Source organism: Ambystoma mexicanum, unplaced genomic scaffold (genome assembly GCF_040938575.1).
Source record: "Ambystoma mexicanum isolate Mex_15411 unplaced genomic scaffold, UKY_AmexF1_1 Mex_scaf20, whole genome shotgun sequence".
Taxonomy (NCBI): Eukaryota; Metazoa; Chordata; class Amphibia; order Caudata; family Ambystomatidae; genus Ambystoma; species Ambystoma mexicanum.
In genome coordinates, this window is record NW_027182434.1 from 1,354,884 (window position 1) to 1,370,643 (window position 15,760).

Below are 15,760 nucleotides of genomic sequence, written 5' to 3' on the forward strand. Positions count from 1 at the left end.
GTCTCATGAGCTGAGGACGGCAAAGTCCCTGTGGGCTTAGGACAGTCAAAGAAACCCCTGGGCTGCATGCTAAGCCCCTTTTCGGCTTCACTTTCCGAATCCTGCCCTAGCTTGCGATTAGTTTTTTTCTCACTTCTTGCCCCCATCTCCCACCTTGCCTCATGGTCTCCCCTCCTCTGCGCACCTGACAGTTTGCCTGCCCTTCCACTGCCTGTCTCCAGACTTTCCAAGGAGAAAAGGCAAAGCACTAAAGCGGGCCGGGCAACGGGTCAAGTTCCGCTTTCGGCGACTAGCAGGGAGGTAGCGTGGCCGAGCGGTCTAAGGCGCTGGATTAAGGCTCCAGTCTCTTCGGAGGCGTGGGTTCAAATCCCACCGCTGCCACTTTTCCTGGCCTTGCATTTTAAAGAAGAACGTAACGTTGACCTCTTCCTTCATTAGTGCCACCTCTGTCGCAATGAGCAAGCGGATGGTATGCCACACCCTGCAGGAAAAAGGTTTCGCTTCTGACGTCTTGCTTTTCTGGACATCCAGTCTCAAGTTTCCCATCTGGAACGGCGCTCCCTGCTGCTTTGTGAAGGCTTGCTGCAAGAGCCTTCGAAACCCAGGAGCTCTTGCGTTGAGCTGTGACGCGTCCTGGGAAGACCTCCCGTTGCAGCGGAATGAGCCCCACTTCCAGGGCGTGCTGGTAGCAAATTTCCCACAGCCCACAGGGAGCAAACGATCCCAGGTGTGATGTATCACCAGGAGAGGCTGAGATGAGAGTAGGGGTTCACGCGTGTGCCCGGACCGAGGTTAATGATGGGATTAGAGCTAGGGTTAGATGCAGGGAAAGAGTGAGAGTTATAATTAGGGATAAAGCTAACAGGTGATCATTACTCGTCATGTAACATGATACAAAGGGTCAGAAGAGGAACTGATTCAGGGTTACAATTTGGACTTCGCAGACAACAGGAGCACTAAATGGTGCTGAGGGGGACTCAATAAAGTGGACCGGCCGCCTAATGTAAGCAATTGTGCACAAATATTGTACGATGACTAGCGTTGCCGGTGCTTTTTTCTTAAAGAGTCAGTTCTTGGCACCCATTCCCTACTTGACTCAGCCTAATCTTCAAGAATATTTGTCAAGAACTAAAAAAAATCCAGAAAAGGTTTAACCTCCCCGTCGGGGAATTGAACCCCGGTCTCCCGCGTGACAGGCGGGGATACTGACCACTATACTAACGAGGAGACGTGAGGGCATGAAATGAACAGCTGCTGATGTCTGCACAGCATCCAGCGACCACCTAGCTGGCCTAGGGGGGTCTCATTTTCCCCCGTCAAACGGCTTGCCCGATCTAAGGCTAATTTCTTTCTTTTTATCGGCACCAGGCTTAAAACTCAGTTTAAGGCGATAGTTCCGGGCTATGTTTGACTCCAGAGTTGAATCTGTCATCCCGCATTTCCTCAGCAAATCAAGCTACCCATCTCAAGTCTCATGAGCTGAGGACGGCAAAGTCCCTGTGGGCTTAGGACAGTCAAAGAAACCCCTGGGCTGCATGCTAAGCCCCTTTTCGGCTTCACTTTCCGAATCCTGCCCTAGCTTGCGATTAGTTTTTTTCTCACTTCTTGCCCCCATCTCCCACCTTGCCTCATGGTCTCCCCTCCTCTGCGCACCTGACAGTTTGCCTGCCCTTCCACTGCCTGTCTCCAGACTTTCCAAGGAGAAAAGGCAAAGCACTAAAGCGGGCCGGGCAACGGGTCAAGTTCCGCTTTCGGCGACTAGCAGGGAGGTAGCGTGGCCGAGCGGTCTAAGGCGCTGGATTAAGGCTCCAGTCTCTTCGGAGGCGTGGGTTCAAATCCCACCGCTGCCACTTTTCCTGGCCTTGCATTTTAAAGAAGAACGTAACGTTGACCTCTTCCTTCATTAGTGCCACCTCTGTCGCAATGAGCAAGCGGATGGTATGCCACACCCTGCAGGAAAAAGGTTTCGCTTCTGACGTCTTGCTTTTCTGGACATCCAGTCTCAAGTTTCCCATCTGGAACGGCGCTCCCTGCTGCTTTGTGAAGGCTTGCTGCAAGAGCCTTCGAAACCCAGGAGCTCTTGCGTTGAGCTGTGACGCGTCCTGGGAAGACCTCCCGTTGCAGCGGAATGAGCCCCACTTCCAGGGCGTGCTGGTAGCAAATTTCCCACAGCCCACAGGGAGCAAACGATCCCAGGTGTGATGTATCACCAGGAGAGGCTGAGATGAGAGTAGGGGTTCACGCGTGTGCCCGGACCGAGGTTAATGATGGGATTAGAGCTAGGGTTAGATGCAGGGAAAGAGTGAGAGTTATAATTAGGGATAAAGCTAACAGGTGATCATTACTCGTCATGTAACATGATACAAAGGGTCAGAAGAGGAACTGATTCAGGGTTACAATTTGGACTTCGCAGACAACAGGAGCACTAAATGGTGCTCAGGGGGACTCAATAAAGTGGACCGGCCGCCTAATGTAAGCAATTGTGCACAAATATTGTACGATGACTAGCGTTGCCGGTGCTTTTTTCTTAAAGAGTCAGTTCTTGGCACCCATTCCCTACTTGACTCAGCCTAATCTTCAAGAATATTTGTCAAGAACTAAAAAAAATCCAGAAACGGTTTAACCTCCCCGTCGGGGAATTGAACCCCGGTCTCCCGCGTGACAGGCGGGGATACTGACCACTATACTAACGAGGAGACGTGAGGGCATGAAATGAACAGCTGCTGATGTCTGCACAGCATCCAGCGACCACCTAGCTGGCCTAGGGGGGTCTCATTTTCCCCCGTCAAACGGCTTGCCCGATCTAAGGCTAATTTCTTTCTTTTTATCGGCACCAGGCTTAAAACTCAGTTTAAGGCGATAGTTCCGGGCTATGTTTGACTCCAGAGTTGAATCTGTCATCCCGCATTTCCTCAGCAAATCAAGCTACCCATCTCAAGTCTCATGAGCTGAGGACGGCAAAGTCCCTGTGGGCTTAGGACAGTCAAAGAAACCCCTGGGCTGCATGCTAAGCCCCTTTTCGGCTTCACTTTCCGAATCCTGCCCTAGCTTGCGATTAGTTTTTTTCTCACTTCTTGCCCCCATCTCCCACCTTGCCTCATGGTCTCCCCTCCTCTGCGCACCTGACAGTTTGCCTGCCCTTCCACTGCCTGTCTCCAGACTTTCCAAGGAGAAAAGGCAAAGCACTAAAGCGGGCCGGGCAACGGGTCAAGTTCCGCTTTCGGCGACTAGCAGGGAGGTAGCGTGGCCGAGCGGTCTAAGGCGCTGGATTAAGGCTCCAGTCTCTTCGGAGGCGTGGGTTCAAATCCCACCGCTGCCACTTTTCCTGGCCTTGCATTTTAAAGAAGAACGTAACGTTGACCTCTTCCTTCATTAGTGCCACCTCTGTCGCAATGAGCAAGCGGATGGTATGCCACACCCTGCAGGAAAAAGGTTTCGCTTCTGACGTCTTGCTTTTCTGGACATCCAGTCTCAAGTTTCCCATCTGGAACGGCGCTCCCTGCTGCTTTGTGAAGGCTTGCTGCAAGAGCCTTCGAAACCCAGGAGCTCTTGCGTTGAGCTGTGACGCGTCCTGGGAAGACCTCCCGTTGCAGCGGAATGAGCCCCACTTCCAGGGCGTGCTGGTAGCAAATTTCCCACAGCCCACAGGGAGCAAACGATCCCAGGTGTGATGTATCACCAGGAGAGGCTGAGATGAGAGTAGGGGTTCACGCGTGTGCCCGGACCGAGGTTAATGATGGGATTAGAGCTAGGGTTAGATGCAGGGAAAGAGTGAGAGTTATAATTAGGGATAAAGCTAACAGGTGATCATTACTCGTCATGTAACATGATACAAAGGGTCAGAAGAGGAACTGATTCAGGGTTACAATTTGGACTTCGCAGACAACAGGAGCACTAAATGGTGCTGAGGGGGACTCAATAAAGTGGACCGGCCGCCTAATGTAAGCAATTGTGCACAAATATTGTACGATGACTAGCGTTGCCGGTGCTTTTTTCTTAAAGAGTCAGTTCTTGGCACCCATTCCCTACTTGACTCAGCCTAATCTTCAAGAATATTTGTCAAGAACTAAAAAAAATCCAGAAACGGTTTAACCTCCCCGTCGGGGAATTGAACCCCGGTCTCCCGCGTGACAGGCGGGGATACTGACCACTATACTAACGAGGAGACGTGAGGGCATGAAATGAACAGCTGCTGATGTCTGCACAGCATCCAGCGACCACCTAGCTGGCCTAGGGGGGTCTCATTTTCCCCCGTCAAACGGCTTGCCCGATCTAAGGCTAATTTCTTTCTTTTTATCGGCACCAGGCTTAAAACTCAGTTTAAGGCGATAGTTCCGGGCTATGTTTGACTCCAGAGTTGAATCTGTCATCCCGCATTTCCTCAGCAAATCAAGCTACCCATCTCAAGTCTCATGAGCTGAGGACGGCAAAGTCCCTGTGGGCTTAGGACAGTCAAAGAAACCCCTGGGCTGCATGCTAAGCCCCTTTTCGGCTTCACTTTCCGAATCCTGCCCTAGCTTGCGATTAGTTTTTTTCTCACTTCTTGCACCCATCTCCCACCTTGCCTCATGGTCTCCCCTCCTCTGCGCACCTGACAGTTTGCCTGCCCTTCCACTGCCTGTCTCCAGACTTTACAAGGAGAAAAGGCAAAGCACTAAAGCGGGCCGGGCAACGGGTCAAGTTCCGCTTTCGGCGACTAGCAGGGAGGTAGCGTGGCCGAGCGGTCTAAGGCGCTGGATTAAGGCTCCAGTCTCTTCGGAGGCGTGGGTTCAAATCCCACCGCTGCCACTTTTCCTGGCCTTGCATTTTAAAGAAGAACGTAACGTTGACCTCTTCCTTCATTAGTGCCACCTCTGTCGCAATGAGCAAGCGGATGGTATGCCACACCCTGCAGGAAAAAGGTTTCGCTTCTGACGTCTTGCTTTTCTGGACATCCAGTCTCAAGTTTCCCATCTGGAACGGCGCTCCCTGCTGCTTTGTGAAGGCTTGCTGCAAGAGCCTTCGAAACCCAGGAGCTCTTGCGTTGAGCTGTGACGCGTCCTGGGAAGACCTCCCGTTGCAGCGGAATGAGCCCCACTTCCAGGGCGTGCTGGTAGCAAATTTCCCACAGCCCACAGGGAGCAAACGATCCCAGGTGTGATGTATCACCAGGAGAGGCTGAGATGAGAGTAGGGGTTCACGCGTGTGCCCGGACCGAGGTTAATGATGGGATTAGAGCTAGGGTTAGATGCAGGGAAAGAGTGAGAGTTATAATTAGGGATAAAGCTAACAGGTGATCATTACTCGTCATGTAACATGATACAAAGGGTCAGAAGAGGAACTGATTCAGGGTTACAATTTGGACTTCGCAGACAACAGGAGCACTAAATGGTGCTGAGGGGGACTCAATAAAGTGGACCGGCCGCCTAATGTAAGCAATTGTGCACAAATATTGTACGATGACTAGCGTTGCCGGTGCTTTTTTCTTAAAGAGTCAGTTCTTGGCACCCATTCCCTACTTGACTCAGCCTAATCTTCAAGAATATTTGTCAAGAACTAAAAAAAATCCAGAAAAGGTTTAACCTCCCCGTCGGGGAATTGAACGGTCTCCCGCGTGACAGGCGGGGATACTGACCACTATACTAACGAGGAGACGTGAGGGCATGAAATGAACAGCTGCTGATGTCTGCACAGCATCCAGCGACCACCTAGCTGGCCTAGGGGGGTCTCATTTTCCCCCGTCAAACGGCTTGCCCGATCTAAGGCTAATTTCTTTCTTTTTATCGGCACCAGGCTTAAAACTCAGTTTAAGGCGATAGTTCCGGGCTATGTTTGACTCCAGAGTTGAATCTGTCATCCCGCATTTCCTCAGCAAATCAAGCTACCCATCTCAAGTCTCATGAGCTGAGGACGGCAAAGTCCCTGTGGGCTTAGGACAGTCAAAGAAACCCCTGGGCTGCATGCTAAGCCCCTTTTCGGCTTCACTTTCCGAATCCTGCCCTAGCTTGCGATTAGTTTTTTTCTCACTTCTTGCCCCCATCTCCCACCTTGCCTCATGGTCTCCCCTCCTCTGCGCACCTGACAGTTTGCCTGCCCTTCCACTGCCTGTCTCCAGACTTTCCAAGGAGAAAAGGCAAAGCACTAAAGCGGGCCGGGCAACGGGTCAAGTTCCGCTTTCGGCGACTAGCAGGGAGGTAGCGTGGCCGAGCGGTCTAAGGCGCTGGATTAAGGCTCCAGTCTCTTCGGAGGCGTGGGTTCAAATCCCACCGCTGCCACTTTTCCTGGCCTTGCATTTTAAAGAAGAACGTAACGTTGACCTCTTCCTTCATTAGTGCCACCTCTGTCGCAATGAGCAAGCGGATGGTATGCCACACCCTGCAGGAAAAAGGTTTCGCTTCTGACGTCTTGCTTTTCTGGACATCCAGTCTCAAGTTTCCCATCTGGAACGGCGCTCCCTGCTGCTTTGTGAAGGCTTGCTGCAAGAGCCTTCGAAACCCAGGAGCTCTTGCGTTGAGCTGTGACGCGTCCTGGGAAGACCTCCCGTTGCAGCGGAATGAGCCCCACTTCCAGGGCGTGCTGGTAGCAAATTTCCCACAGCCCACAGGGAGCAAACGATCCCAGGTGTGATGTATCACCAGGAGAGGCTGAGATGAGAGTAGGGGTTCACGCGTGTGCCCGGACCGAGGTTAATGATGGGATTAGAGCTAGGGTTAGATGCAGGGAAAGAGTGAGAGTTATAATTAGGGATAAAGCTAACAGGTGATCATTACTCGTCATGTAACATGATACAAAGGGTCAGAAGAGGAACTGATTCAGGGTTACAATTTGGACTTCGCAGACAACAGGAGCACTAAATGGTGCTGAGGGGGACTCAATAAAGTGGACCGGCCGCCTAATGTAAGCAATTGTGCACAAATATTGTACGATGACTAGCGTTGCCGGTGCTTTTTTCTTAAAGAGTCAGTTCTTGGCACCCATTCCCTACTTGACTCAGCCTAATCTTCAAGAATATTTGTCAAGAACTAAAAAAAATCCAGAAAAGGTTTAACCTCCCCGTCGGGGAATTGAACCCCGGTCTGGCGGGGATACTGACCACTATACTAACGAGGAGACGTGAGGGCATGAAATGAACAGCTGCTGATGTCTGCACAGCATCCAGCGACCACCTAGCTGGCCTAGGGGGGTCTCATTTTCCCCCGTCAAACGGCTTGCCCGATCTAAGGCTAATTTCTTTCTTTTTATCGGCACCAGGCTTAAAACTCAGTTTAAGGCGATAGTTCCGGGCTATGTTTGACTCCAGAGTTGAATCTGTCATCCCGCATTTCCTCAGCAAATCAAGCTACCCATCTCAAGTCTCATGAGCTGAGGACGGCAAAGTCCCTGTGGGCTTAGGACAGTCAAAGAAACCCCTGGGCTGCATGCTAAGCCCCTTTTCGGCTTCACTTTCCGAATCCTGCCCTAGCTTGCGATTAGTTTTTTTCTCACTTCTTGCCCCCATCTCCCACCTTGCCTCATGGTCTCCCCTCCTCTGCGCACCTGACAGTTTGCCTGCCCTTCCACTGCCTGTCTCCAGACTTTCCAAGGAGAAAAGGCAAAGCACTAAAGCGGGCCGGGCAACGGGTCAAGTTCCGCTTTCGGCGACTAGCAGGGAGGTAGCGTGGCCGAGCGGTCTAAGGCGCTGGATTAAGGCTCCAGTCTCTTCGGAGGCGTGGGTTCAAATCCCACCGCTGCCACTTTTCCTGGCCTTGCATTTTAAAGAAGAACGTAACGTTGACCTCTTCCTTCATTAGTGCCACCTCTGTCGCAATGAGCAAGCGGATGGTATGCCACACCCTGCAGGAAAAAGGTTTCGCTTCTGACGTCTTGCTTTTCTGGACATCCAGTCTCAAGTTTCCCATCTGGAACGGCGCTCCCTGCTGCTTTGTGAAGGCTTGCTGCAAGAGCCTTCGAAACCCAGGAGCTCTTGCGTTGAGCTGTGACGCGTCCTGGGAAGACCTCCCGTTGCAGCGGAATGAGCCCCACTTCCAGGGCGTGCTGGTAGCAAATTTCCCACAGCCCACAGGGAGCAAACGATCCCAGGTGTGATGTATCACCAGGAGAGGCTGAGATGAGAGTAGGGGTTCACGCGTGTGCCCGGACCGAGGTTAATGATGGGATTAGAGCTAGGGTTAGATGCAGGGAAAGAGTGAGAGTTATAATTAGGGATAAAGCTAACAGGTGATCATTACTCGTCATGTAACATGATACAAAGGGTCAGAAGAGGAACTGATTCAGGGTTACAATTTGGACTTCGCAGACAACAGGAGCACTAAATGGTGCTCAGGGGGACTCAATAAAGTGGACCGGCCGCCTAATGTAAGCAATTGTGCACAAATATTGTACGATGACTAGCGTTGCCGGTGCTTTTTTCTTAAAGAGTCAGTTCTTGGCACCCATTCCCTACTTGACTCAGCCTAATCTTCAAGAATATTTGTCAAGAACTAAAAAAAATCCAGAAACGGTTTAACCTCCCCGTCGGGGAATTGAACCCCGGTCTCCCGCGTGACAGGCGGGGATACTGACCACTATACTAACGAGGAGACGTGAGGGCATGAAATGAACAGCTGCTGATGTCTGCACAGCATCCAGCGACCACCTAGCTGGCCTAGGGGGGTCTCATTTTCCCCCGTCAAACGGCTTGCCCGATCTAAGGCTAATTTCTTTCTTTTTATCGGCACCAGGCTTAAAACTCAGTTTAAGGCGATAGTTCCGGGCTATGTTTGACTCCAGAGTTGAATCTGTCATCCCGCATTTCCTCAGCAAATCAAGCTACCCATCTCAAGTCTCATGAGCTGAGGACGGCAAAGTCCCTGTGGGCTTAGGACAGTCAAAGAAACCCCTGGGCTGCATGCTAAGCCCCTTTTCGGCTTCACTTTCCGAATCCTGCCCTAGCTTGCGATTAGTTTTTTTCTCACTTCTTGCCCCCATCTCCCACCTTGCCTCATGGTCTCCCCTCCTCTGCGCACCTGACAGTTTGCCTGCCCTTCCACTGCCTGTCTCCAGACTTTCCAAGGAGAAAAGGCAAAGCACTAAAGCGGGCCGGGCAACGGGTCAAGTTCCGCTTTCGGCGACTAGCAGGGAGGTAGCGTGGCCGAGCGGTCTAAGGCGCTGGATTAAGGCTCCAGTCTCTTCGGAGGCGTGGGTTCAAATCCCACCGCTGCCACTTTTCCTGGCCTTGCATTTTAAAGAAGAACGTAACGTTGACCTCTTCCTTCATTAGTGCCACCTCTGTCGCAATGAGCAAGCGGATGGTATGCCACACCCTGCAGGAAAAAGGTTTCGCTTCTGACGTCTTGCTTTTCTGGACATCCAGTCTCAAGTTTCCCACCTGGAACGGCGCTCCCTGCTGCTTTGTGAAGGCTTGCTGCAAGAGCCTTCGAAACCCAGGAGCTCTTGCGTTGAGCTGTGACGCGTCCGGGGAAGACCTCCCGTTGCAGCGGAATGAGCCCCACTTCCAGGGCGTGCTGGTAGCAAATTTCCCACAGCCCACAGGGAGCAAACGATCCCAGGTGTGATGTATCACCAGGAGAGGCTGAGATGAGAGTAGGGGTTCACGCGTGTGCCCGGACCGAGGTTAATGATGGGATTAGAGCTAGGGTTAGATGCAGGGAAAGAGTGAGAGTTATAATTAGGGATAAAGCTAACAGGTGATCATTACTCGTCATGTAACATGATACAAAGGGTCAGAAGAGGAACTGATTCAGGGTTACAATTTGGACTTCGCAGACAACAGGAGCACTAAATGGTGCTGAGGGGGACTCAATAAAGTGGACCGGCCGCCTAATGTAAGCAATTGTGCACAAATATTGTACGATGACTAGCGTTGCCGGTGCTTTTTTCTTAAAGAGTCAGTTCTTGGCACCCATTCCCTACTTGACTCAGCCTAATCTTCAAGAATATTTGTCAAGAACTAAAAAAAATCCAGAAAAGGTTTAACCTCCCCGTCGGGGAATTGAACCCCGGTCTCCCGCGTGACAGGCGGGGATACTGACCACTATACTAACGAGGAGACGTGAGGGCATGAAATGAACAGCTGCTGATGTCTGCACAGCATCCAGCGACCACCTAGCTGGCCTAGGGGGGTCTCATTTTCCCCCGTCAAACGGCTTGCCCGATCTAAGGCTAATTTCTTTCTTTTTATCGGCACCAGGCTTAAAACTCAGTTTAAGGCGATAGTTCCGGGCTATGTTTGACTCCAGAGTTGAATCTGTCATCCCGCATTTCCTCAGCAAATCAAGCTACCCATCTCAAGTCTCATGAGCTGAGGACGGCAAAGTCCCTGTGGGCTTAGGACAGTCAAAGAAACCCCTGGGCTGCATGCTAAGCCCCTTTTCGGCTTCACTTTCCGAATCCTGCCCTAGCTTGCGATTAGTTTTTTTCTCACTTCTTGCCCCCATCTCCCACCTTGCCTCATGGTCTCCCCTCCTCTGCGCACCTGACAGTTTGCCTGCCCTTCCACTGCCTGTCTCCAGACTTTCCAAGGAGAAAAGGCAAAGCACTAAAGCGGGCCGGGCAACGGGTCAAGTTCCGCTTTCGGCGACTAGCAGGGAGGTAGCGTGGCCGAGCGGTCTAAGGCGCTGGATTAAGGCTCCAGTCTCTTCGGAGGCGTGGGTTCAAATCCCACCGCTGCCACTTTTCCTGGCCTTGCATTTTAAAGAAGAACGTAACGTTGACCTCTTCCTTCATTAGTGCCACCTCTGTCGCAATGAGCAAGCGGATGGTATGCCACACCCTGCAGGAAAAAGGTTTCGCTTCTGACGTCTTGCTTTTCTGGACATCCAGTCTCAAGTTTCCCATCTGGAACGGCGCTCCCTGCTGCTTTGTGAAGGCTTGCTGCAAGAGCCTTCGAAACCCAGGAGCTCTTGCGTTGAGCTGTGACGCGTCCTGGGAAGACCTCCCGTTGCAGCGGAATGAGCCCCACTTCCAGGGCGTGCTGGTAGCAAATTTCCCACAGCCCACAGGGAGCAAACGATCCCAGGTGTGATGTATCACCAGGAGAGGCTGAGATGAGAGTAGGGGTTCACGCGTGTGCCCGGACCGAGGTTAATGATGGGATTAGAGCTAGGGTTAGATGCAGGGAAAGAGTGAGAGTTATAATTAGGGATAAAGCTAACAGGTGATCATTACTCGTCATGTAACATGATACAAAGGGTCAGAAGAGGAACTGATTCAGGGTTACAATTTGGACTTCGCAGACAACAGGTGCACTAAATGGTGCTGAGGGGGACTCAATAAAGTGGACCGGCCGCCTAATGTAAGCAATTGTGCACAAATATTGTACGATGACTAGCGTTGCCGGTGCTTTTTTCTTAAAGAGTCAGTTCTTGGCACCCATTCCCTACTTGACTCAGCCTAATCTTCAAGAATATTTGTCAAGAACTAAAACAAATCCAGAAAAGGTTTAACCTCCCCGTCGGGGAATTGAACCCCGGTCTCCCGCGTGACAGGCGGGGATACTGACCACTATACTAACGAGGAGACGTGAGGGCATGAAATGAACAGCTGCTGATGTTTGCACAGCATCCAGCGACCACCTAGCTGGCCTAGGGGGTCTCATTTTCCCCCGTCAAACGGCTTGCCCGATCTAAGGCTAATTTCTTTCTTTTTATCGGCACCAGGCTTAAAACTCAGTTTAAGGCGATAGTTCCGGGCTATGTTTGACTCCAGAGTTGAATCTGTCATCCCGCATTTCCTCAGCAAATCAAGCTACCCATCTCAAGTCTCATGAGCTGAGGACGGCAAAGTCCCTGTGGGCTTAGGACAGTCAAAGAAAACCCTGGGCTGCATGCTAAGCCCCTTTTCGGCTTCACTTTCCGAATCCTGCCCTAGCTTGCGATTAGTTTTTTTCTCACTTCTTGCCCCCATCTCCCACCTTGCCTCATGGTCTCCCCTCCTCTGCGCACCTGACAGTTTGCCTGCCCTTCCACTGCCTGTCTCCAGACTTTCCAAGGAGAAAAGGCAAAGCACTAAAGCGGGCCGGGCAACGGGTCAAGTTCCGCTTTCGGCGACTAGCAGGGAGGTAGCGTGGCCGAGCGGTCTAAGGCGCTGGATTAAGGCTCCAGTCTCTTCGGAGGCGTGGGTTCAAATCCCACCGCTGCCACTTTTCCTGGCCTTGCATTTTAAAGAAGAACGTAACGTTGACCTCTTCCTTCATTAGTGCCACCTCTGTCGCAATGAGCAAGCGGATGGTATGCCACACCCTGCAGGAAAAAGGTTTCGCTTCTGACGTCTTGCTTTTCTGGACATCCAGTCTCAAGTTTCCCATCTGGAACGGCGCTCCCTGCTGCTTTGTGAAGGCTTGCTGCAAGAGCCTTCGAAACCCAGGAGCTCTTGCGTTGAGCTGTGACGCGTCCTGGGAAGACCTCCCGTTGCAGCGGAATGAGCCCCACTTCCAGGGCGTGCTGGTAGCAAATTTCCCACAGCCCACAGGGAGCAAACGATCCCAGGTGTGATGTATCACCAGGAGAGGCTGAGATGAGAGTAGGGGTTCACGCGTGTGCCCGGACCGAGGTTAATGATGGGATTAGAGCTAGGGTTAGATGCAGGGAAAGAGTGAGAGTTATAATTAGGGATAAAGCTAACAGGTGATCATTACTCGTCATGTAACATGATACAAAGGGTCAGAAGAGGAACTGATTCAGGGTTACAATTTGGACTTCGCAGACAACAGGAGCACTAAATGGTGCTGAGGGGGACTCAATAAAGTGGACCGGCCGCCTAATGTAAGCAATTGTGCACAAATATTGTACGATGACTAGCGTTGCCGGTGCTTTTTTCTTAAAGAGTCAGTTCTTGGCACCCATTCCCTACTTGACTCAGCCTAATCTTCAAGAATATTTGTCAAGAACTAAAAAAAATCCAGAAACGGTTTAACCTCCCCGTCGGGGAATTGAACCCCGGTCTCCCGCGTGACAGGCGGGGATACTGACCACTATACTAACGAGGAGACGTGAGGGCATGAAATGAACAGCTGCTGATGTCTGCACAGCATCCAGCGACCACCTAGCTGGCCTAGGGGGGTCTCATTTTCCCCCGTCAAACGGCTTGCCCGATCTAAGGCTAATTTCTTTCTTTTTATCGGCACCAGGCTTAAAACTCAGTTTAAGGCGATAGTTCCGGGCTATGTTTGACTCCAGAGTTGAATCTGTCATCCCGCATTTCCTCAGCAAATCAAGCTACCCATCTCAAGTCTCATGAGCTGAGGACGGCAAAGTCCCTGTGGGCTTAGGACAGTCAAAGAAACCCCTGGGCTGCATGCTAAGCCCCTTTTCGGCTTCACTTTCCGAATCCTGCCCTAGCTTGCGATTAGTTTTTTTCTCACTTCTTGCCCCCATCTCCCACCTTGCCTCATGGTCTCCCCTCCTCTGCGCACCTGACAGTTTGCCTGCCCTTCCACTGCCTGTCTCCAGACTTTCCAAGGAGAAAAGGCAAAGCACTAAAGCGGGCCGGGCAACGGGTCAAGTTCCGCTTTCGGCGACTAGCAGGGAGGTAGCGTGGCCGAGCGGTCTAAGGCGCTGGATTAAGGCTCCAGTCTCTTCGGAGGCGTGGGTTCAAATCCCACCGCTGCCACTTTTCCTGGCCTTGCATTTTAAAGAAGAACGTAACGTTGACCTCTTCCTTCATTAGTGCCACCTCTGTCGCAATGAGCAAGCGGATGGTATGCCACACCCTGCAGGAAAAAGGTTTCGCTTCTGACGTCTTGCTTTTCTGGACATCCAGTCTCAAGTTTCCCATCTGGAACGGCGCTCCCTGCTGCTTTGTGAAGGCTTGCTGCAAGAGCCTTCGAAACCCAGGAGCTCTTGCGTTGAGCTGTGACGCGTCCTGGGAAGACCTCCCGTTGCAGCGGAATGAGCCCCACTTCCAGGGCGTGCTGGTAGCAAATTTCCCACAGCCCACAGGGAGCAAACGATCCCAGGTGTGATGTATCACCAGGAGAGGCTGAGATGAGAGTAGGGGTTCACGCGTGTGCCCGGACCGAGGTTAATGATGGGATTAGAGCTAGGGTTAGATGCAGGGAAAGAGTGAGAGTTATAATTAGGGATAAAGCTAACAGGTGATCATTACTCGTCATGTAACATGATACAAAGGGTCAGAAGAGGAACTGATTCAGGGTTACAATTTGGACTTCGCAGACAACAGGAGCACTAAATGGTGCTGAGGGGGACTCAATAAAGTGGACCGGCCGCCTAATGTAAGCAATTGTGCACAAATATTGTACGATGACTAGCGTTGCCGGTGCTTTTTTCTTAAAGAGTCAGTTCTTGGCACCCATTCCCTACTTGACTCAGCCTAATCTTCAAGAATATTTGTCAAGAACTAAAAAAAATCCAGAAAAGGTTTAACCTCCCCGTCGGGGAATTGAACCCCGGTCTCCCGCGTGACAGGCGGGGATACTGACCACTATACTAACGAGGAGACGTGAGGGCATGAAATGAACAGCTGCTGATGTCTGCACAGCATCCAGCGACCACCTAGCTGGCCTAGGGGGGTCTCATTTTCCCCCGTCAAACGGCTTGCCCGATCTAAGGCTAATTTCTTTCTTTTTATCGGCACCAGGCTTAAAACTCAGTTTAAGGCGATAGTTCCGGGCTATGTTTGACTCCAGAGTTGAATCTGTCATCCCGCATTTCCTCAGCAAATCAAGCTACCCATCTCAAGTCTCATGAGCTGAGGACGGCAAAGTCCCTGTGGGCTTAGGACAGTCAAAGAAACCCCTGGGCTGCATGCTAAGCCCCTTTTCGGCTTCACTTTCCGAATCCTGCCCTAGCTTGCGATTAGTTTTTTTCTCACTTCTTGCCCCCATCTCCCACCTTGCCTCATGGTCTCCCCTCCTCTGCGCACCTGACAGTTTGCCTGCCCTTCCACTGCCTGTCTCCAGACTTTCCAAGGAGAAAAGGCAAAGCACTAAAGCGGGCCGGGCAACGGGTCAAGTTCCGCTTTCGGCGACTAGCAGGGAGGTAGCGTGGCCGAGCGGTCTAAGGCGCTGGATTAAGGCTCCAGTCTCTTCGGAGGCGTGGGTTCAAATCCCACCGCTGCCACTTTTCCTGGCCTTGCATTTTAAAGAAGAACGTAACGTTGACCTCTTCCTTCATTAGTGCCACCTCTGTCGCAATGAGCAAGCGGATGGTATGCCACACCCTGCAGGAAAAAGGTTTCGCTTCTGACGTCTTGCTTTTCTGGACATCCAGTCTCAAGTTTCCCACCTGGAACGGCGCTCCCTGCTGCTTTGTGAAGGCTTGCTGCAAGAGCCTTCGAAACCCAGGAGCTCTTGCGTTGAGCTGTGACGCGTCCGGGGAAGACCTCCCGTTGCAGCGGAATGAGCCCCACTTCCAGGGCGTGCTGGTAGCAAATTTCCCACAGCCCACAGGGAGCAAACGATCCCAGGTGTGATGTATCACCAGGAGAGGCTGAGATGAGAGTAGGGGTTCACGCGTGTGCCCGGACCGAGGTTAATGATGGGATTAGAGCTAGGGTTAGATGCAGGGAAAGAGTGAGAGTTATAATTAGGGATAAAGCTAACAGGTGATCATTACTCGTCATGTAACATGATACAAAGGGTCAGAAGAGGAACTGATTCAGGGTTACAATTTGGACTTCGCAGACAACAGGAGCACTAAATGGTGCTGAGGGGGACTCAATAAAGTGGACCGGCCGCCTAATGTAAGCAATTGTGCACAAATATTGTACGATGACTAGCGTTGCCGGTGCTTTTTTCTTAAAGAGTCAGTTCTTGGCACCCATT

The 15,760-nt window shown here is 51.6% G+C and overlaps 19 non-coding genes across 19 annotated transcripts; 11 read left to right on the forward strand and 8 right to left on the reverse strand.

Annotated features, from left to right (window-relative positions):
* The first annotated feature begins 299 nt into the window (after window positions 1-299).
* Window positions 300-381, forward strand: TRNAL-AAG (transfer RNA leucine (anticodon AAG)). The gene has a single exon. It is a non-coding gene; the product is annotated as a tRNA-Leu (tRNA).
* A 774-nt stretch (window positions 382-1,155) lies between these two features.
* On the reverse strand, window positions 1,156-1,227 carry TRNAD-GUC (transfer RNA aspartic acid (anticodon GUC)). The gene has a single exon. It is a non-coding gene; the product is annotated as a tRNA-Asp (tRNA).
* A 541-nt stretch (window positions 1,228-1,768) lies between these two features.
* On the forward strand, window positions 1,769-1,850 carry TRNAL-AAG (transfer RNA leucine (anticodon AAG)). The gene has a single exon. It is a non-coding gene; the product is annotated as a tRNA-Leu (tRNA).
* A 774-nt stretch (window positions 1,851-2,624) lies between these two features.
* TRNAD-GUC (transfer RNA aspartic acid (anticodon GUC)) lies at window positions 2,625-2,696 on the reverse strand. The gene has a single exon. It is a non-coding gene; the product is annotated as a tRNA-Asp (tRNA).
* Window positions 2,697-3,237: 541 nt separating this feature from the next.
* TRNAL-AAG (transfer RNA leucine (anticodon AAG)) lies at window positions 3,238-3,319 on the forward strand. The gene has a single exon. It is a non-coding gene; the product is annotated as a tRNA-Leu (tRNA).
* A 774-nt stretch (window positions 3,320-4,093) lies between these two features.
* TRNAD-GUC (transfer RNA aspartic acid (anticodon GUC)) lies at window positions 4,094-4,165 on the reverse strand. Its single transcript has one exon. It is a non-coding gene; the product is annotated as a tRNA-Asp (tRNA).
* A 541-nt stretch (window positions 4,166-4,706) lies between these two features.
* Window positions 4,707-4,788, forward strand: TRNAL-AAG (transfer RNA leucine (anticodon AAG)). The gene has a single exon. It is a non-coding gene; the product is annotated as a tRNA-Leu (tRNA).
* A 1,384-nt stretch (window positions 4,789-6,172) lies between these two features.
* Window positions 6,173-6,254, forward strand: TRNAL-AAG (transfer RNA leucine (anticodon AAG)). The gene has a single exon. It is a non-coding gene; the product is annotated as a tRNA-Leu (tRNA).
* Window positions 6,255-7,630: 1,376 nt separating this feature from the next.
* TRNAL-AAG (transfer RNA leucine (anticodon AAG)) lies at window positions 7,631-7,712 on the forward strand. The gene has a single exon. It is a non-coding gene; the product is annotated as a tRNA-Leu (tRNA).
* A 774-nt stretch (window positions 7,713-8,486) lies between these two features.
* Window positions 8,487-8,558, reverse strand: TRNAD-GUC (transfer RNA aspartic acid (anticodon GUC)). The gene has a single exon. It is a non-coding gene; the product is annotated as a tRNA-Asp (tRNA).
* A 541-nt stretch (window positions 8,559-9,099) lies between these two features.
* On the forward strand, window positions 9,100-9,181 carry TRNAL-AAG (transfer RNA leucine (anticodon AAG)). The gene has a single exon. It is a non-coding gene; the product is annotated as a tRNA-Leu (tRNA).
* Window positions 9,182-9,955: 774 nt separating this feature from the next.
* TRNAD-GUC (transfer RNA aspartic acid (anticodon GUC)) lies at window positions 9,956-10,027 on the reverse strand. Its single transcript has one exon. It is a non-coding gene; the product is annotated as a tRNA-Asp (tRNA).
* A 541-nt stretch (window positions 10,028-10,568) lies between these two features.
* Window positions 10,569-10,650, forward strand: TRNAL-AAG (transfer RNA leucine (anticodon AAG)). The gene has a single exon. It is a non-coding gene; the product is annotated as a tRNA-Leu (tRNA).
* Window positions 10,651-11,424: 774 nt separating this feature from the next.
* TRNAD-GUC (transfer RNA aspartic acid (anticodon GUC)) lies at window positions 11,425-11,496 on the reverse strand. Its single transcript has one exon. It is a non-coding gene; the product is annotated as a tRNA-Asp (tRNA).
* A 540-nt stretch (window positions 11,497-12,036) lies between these two features.
* TRNAL-AAG (transfer RNA leucine (anticodon AAG)) lies at window positions 12,037-12,118 on the forward strand. The gene has a single exon. It is a non-coding gene; the product is annotated as a tRNA-Leu (tRNA).
* Window positions 12,119-12,892: 774 nt separating this feature from the next.
* TRNAD-GUC (transfer RNA aspartic acid (anticodon GUC)) lies at window positions 12,893-12,964 on the reverse strand. The gene has a single exon. It is a non-coding gene; the product is annotated as a tRNA-Asp (tRNA).
* A 541-nt stretch (window positions 12,965-13,505) lies between these two features.
* TRNAL-AAG (transfer RNA leucine (anticodon AAG)) lies at window positions 13,506-13,587 on the forward strand. Its single transcript has one exon. It is a non-coding gene; the product is annotated as a tRNA-Leu (tRNA).
* Window positions 13,588-14,361: 774 nt separating this feature from the next.
* On the reverse strand, window positions 14,362-14,433 carry TRNAD-GUC (transfer RNA aspartic acid (anticodon GUC)). The gene has a single exon. It is a non-coding gene; the product is annotated as a tRNA-Asp (tRNA).
* Window positions 14,434-14,974: 541 nt separating this feature from the next.
* TRNAL-AAG (transfer RNA leucine (anticodon AAG)) lies at window positions 14,975-15,056 on the forward strand. The gene has a single exon. It is a non-coding gene; the product is annotated as a tRNA-Leu (tRNA).
* The last annotated feature ends 704 nt before the right edge of the window (window positions 15,057-15,760 follow it).